The 4,236-nt window shown below is 48.6% G+C and overlaps 1 non-coding gene across 1 annotated transcript; it reads left to right on the plus strand.

Moving 5' to 3' along the window:
- The first annotated feature begins 4,110 nt into the window (after positions 1-4,110).
- On the plus strand, positions 4,111-4,184 carry TRNAT-AGU. The gene has a single exon. It is a non-coding gene; the product is annotated as a tRNA-Thr (tRNA).
- The last annotated feature ends 52 nt before the right edge of the window (positions 4,185-4,236 follow it).

Here is a 4,236-nt window from a genome sequence, read left to right on the forward strand (position 1 = left end):
TTATTCATGGGAGATTACAGGGGTGGAGGAGGAGTGGGTTTAAACAAGGAATCTCTTGTAGGCCCTTTTAATTATTGTTCATGGAGGACCAGAGCTTCAGCTGGTGTTAGTGTGGTCCCACTGACTGCTGTGCTGATTTACACCACTGAGCATCTGGTCTGTAATGCTTAAGAATACAAAGCTGCAATGGGATGTCACCACAATGCTCTCTGCTACAACAGTGAGAGGACCACTCTCTTCCTGTCTCTGTCCTCGGCACCAGTAGGGCTTAGTTCTCCCTTTCCTTCTTTCTGTGTGGGAGTGGGCATAGTAAGGCAGGTCACTTCATTTCTGTCTCTTTCTCTCATTCCTCTATGCCACATTTCCTTTCTCCCCCTCTGGACCTGTCCCCTCTCATTTTTATGTGCAGCAATCTTCCATTTTTGCCTGCTGAGGAGTACTTTTTCATTCTGCTCCTGGTCTTGCAAGCAGGACTTGGCCTGCTGTGGCTCTACTGAACAAACAATGTTTCTATCTGTTTGTGTTACTCTAAGTGAGAGGAAAAAACAGAGTACTTGGGTCCACGCTCGGTGCTACCAAGTGCTGCCAGTGCCAATGTGAGGGCACCTGCTCCTGCCTGGAGTCACTGCAAAGCAGGGCAGTGCCATCCAACTGGAGATGGGCTGAGGAAAAGTGTCCCACAACAATCAGATTGTAAGGTGGTCAATGGAAAGCAGTAGAGACATTTAGGAAGATGCCCCAGGGAATGAGACGTCTTGCTGGGCAGAAACCTTGCTGTGTGGTGCACACAAGGGATATGGGTGTGTGTTTACATGTCATGTAACCTTTACTGTATTTAAATGTATCAGTGAAATATGGAACCACATCCTCATCTGGTATAGGTTGACACTGCCCAAGGGGCATCAGGATCTGTCCTAAAGTGCCTCTGCCACCTTAAAGGGTGCCTCCTTCTGAATAAACACATCACTGGGGGGAGGGAGAGCTTTCACCACTGCTGCGCTGGGAAGAAACTCAGGACATCACCTTCCAGAGATGTCATTCTTTCCAAAGCACTAAACCTCCTTGAAAAATTAACAGCCAGTGAGAAAACCTTCACAGAAATGGGCCCTGTTTCTATGCATCTTAAGTATATTTCCCCTTGCCAGCTAGACTCCTGTCTGTGTGCACTGGTGTGCTTTAGGAAACAAATGCCAGGTTGGTGGGGTTTTTTCCTGGCTGGATCCTGGGTTGCCTCTGAAAAGCGAGAAGCGAATAAGGAGGTGACAAAAGTCACCCCAGCTGGAATTTGCTGTACGTCTCATCTCCATTCCCCACATTCTTCCTTTAATTGGGTTTCTGGTAAATTAGCCATTATTATTTCATTTTGGCAGCTTGCTCCACCCTCGGAGCAACCAAACAAACCCTCTGTCCCCTAAAGAGCTTGTTATATAATCTAAAGGAAGTAAATTTTTCTGCTTGGAGATCCTAAGGCCTGCTAGAGGGACACGAGAACACTTTGGAAGGGTGAAAGGGAAAGAAAGAGTTATGGGACATGGCAGAGGATAAAGTGTGTATGTGTGAGGAGGAAAAGAATGGGTGTGCAACATCAGCAGAAGAGACTGTGTTTACACGTATGTGTGACAGAAAGCAAAATACTGTACATGCGATTAAAGGAGTGTGTGGTGTTGTCTGCATTGGGGAGGACTGGTGGCCATCAGCTGGCACAGCTGCATCAACATAAGCCCTTAGTGCAGACAGAGAAAGCCAGGATTTGTACTAGTCCTATCTTACCCTGGTTCCAAGCTAGTGCTATCTCAACCGAGACAGATCCCAGCTTTGCCTGCATATGTAAGGTGTTTTCAGTGCTGTCTGAAATAGCAATAAAAACCACAGTGCATGGAAATCTTGTGTGCATGTGTCTGTGTGACAGAGCATTGGTAAGAAAGTATGCTGGTAATAACCCAGCCCACAGGGGAGTGTACACCCCTCTCTCTGTGCCGGCTCAGTTGAGGCAATGAATGGGTAACAGCACCTTGCTAAAAAGCCTTTCTCTTCAGTGTATCTAGTGGTAATTTCTTCTTTCTGCTCCAGAAGTTCCTGGGTCAAGTGCTGTGGTGTAAGCCAAGAGATGGCAGCTGTCCCCAGAGGGGTAGTTAGGAGGGTGAGAGGTGGCTTTTGGAGGAGGGCAGGAAATTAGGGTTGCTGGAGAAGAGCCACTTCAATTCACCCCTTGCTGTGATGGGGACGCTAATTTCCCTGCCGAGCTTTGCTGCAGGACATAGAGGCGAGGTATATTGTGCCCGTCAAGAGTAATGATATTGAGGCAGACAGGCCTGGGGCTCCACTTCTCCCATCCAGTCCATCATGTTGGAATTAAACAGAGAATTGTTTGGACAAGCCTGATAAGCGAATGTTTTTCCAGCGTGAGGGGAATCTCTTCAGGAGCTCCCATTACACTCAAATGCCATCCAGCCCCTACAGTCTTTACTATGGAGAGGGAGTTAGCCCTGCTTCTACCAATATCCTTTCACCTCCCTGCCCCTTCATTTTCTTCTTTAGCTTTTATTTTCTTTGAAAAATATGAATGACTGCACTGGTCTGCTGGTCCAAATAACCATTTCAACTGTCTCTTCCTCTCAGTCCTCCCAACTAAAAGCATAGGCTTGTGGTGAGAGAGCAAGGAGATGAAGACAACGAGCCTGGGTTCAGATCTGAATTTGACCATTATTCAGCAGGCATGCACATGGCAGTTCCCCCCACCCCTCCACAACCACAGGTATCTACACAGTTGTGCTTAGTCCTGTGAAATAAGTTCCCTGATTCCTTCTGGGAATACAATGTGTACACTGGAAACAGGATAGCTAGTGGGGAAATGCATTGTTTCAGTGATGAATACTCCATGCCTCACCCTTCCCATGGAAAAGTACCATAGGAGGTAGTATTGATACTGATGAAGTACCCAAGTTTACTGACTCGGTCTTAGAAGGAGTGACCAAGGGGTTAGGATGAACTGGATGAGTCTGGGGGACCGTTAAGCTATTACCCTCCCAGCTGTTTTGTTTTGAAGGAACTACTCATCTACTAATTGAAAATCTACTACTAGATTTTGGAGCATTTACTGCTTTCGATGGCAGCGACAAAAAGTTCTAAAGCCAGGAGCACCTTAGCTCCTGTTTTTTCCAGAGCAGGAGTCCATGTTGGCTGTGGAAGAGCTGTGGGGCCATCCAGCTTCTGCCCCTCACTACTAGTGTCATTGGAAAGAATAGAGTCAGGCATGGGTGACTGGTGCCTCCTGAGTCTGGGGGGGTATCCATAGAAGCTAGTGGCAGCATCAGCAGCAGGGATGGAGATGGCAAGCACACACAGACGCTGCCAGTGGCATTGGTGGTGGGGATGGAGCTGATGAGCACCTGCAGATGCTGCCGGCATCATCGGTGGTGGGGACAACCCTGTTGGGGGGGGGAGGGCACGTGCCTCCATACCCTCCCTACCAGTCATCTATGGGGTCAGGTCTACTGCGGTGAGGAATCACCCTGCTTCTCCAGAGAACCGTGGAGAGGGAATTCCTCTCTGTCCCCCATTCCCTCTATGAGGAACATGCCAAGCAGGGAATGAACTCAGGAAGGAGACTGCCCTCTCAGCATGACAGGTTAGGAGACACTTGGCAGGGCAAGAGGAAGGAGGACAGTCATGGCCATTATGGCTTTCCCCAAGCTCTTCCCTATCCTGTTCTTCCTCCCTCCTATCAGTCATGGTGCTCTCTCCCTGTTATGCCAACCTTCTGGCTCCTGCTCTGAGGACATGGACAGTAGGACTAGCCTCTGCAAAGAGCTCCCAAAGCACCTGATAATGGTGAGGAGGAAAAAAAAAGCAACCAAAAGCTACAGCAGCCAGACATGACTGGGGGCTCTGACTGCTGCATTAAGTCAGCCAAGGGCTATGAGAGGGATACAGGAGGGTTGAGCAGAACCTTTACAAAAGGCAGATGCACTAACTCATATTGTCACTTGGAGGCAGGGCCCTAGCAACTCTGTGTAAGCCTGGTCACCAGGGGTCCAGCTCCTCCCTGACCTTGCACCTCTCGTGGTCTTTGAAGCAGAAGAAAGTGGGCGTTGATTCCTTTACATCAGAGGTGCCATGGCTTAGTTGGTTAAAGCACCTGCCTAGTAAACAGGAGATCCTGGATTCAAATCCCAGTGGTGTGTCAGGAGATCCCTTTTTTCAATACTGACAAGTGCAAGGTACTGCACCTGGGGA

The sequence above is a fragment of the Gavialis gangeticus genome, unplaced genomic scaffold (genome assembly GCF_001723915.1).
Source record: "Gavialis gangeticus isolate Ggan-Ray unplaced genomic scaffold, GavGan_comp1, whole genome shotgun sequence".
NCBI classification, from domain to species: Eukaryota; Metazoa; Chordata; order Crocodylia; family Gavialidae; genus Gavialis; species Gavialis gangeticus.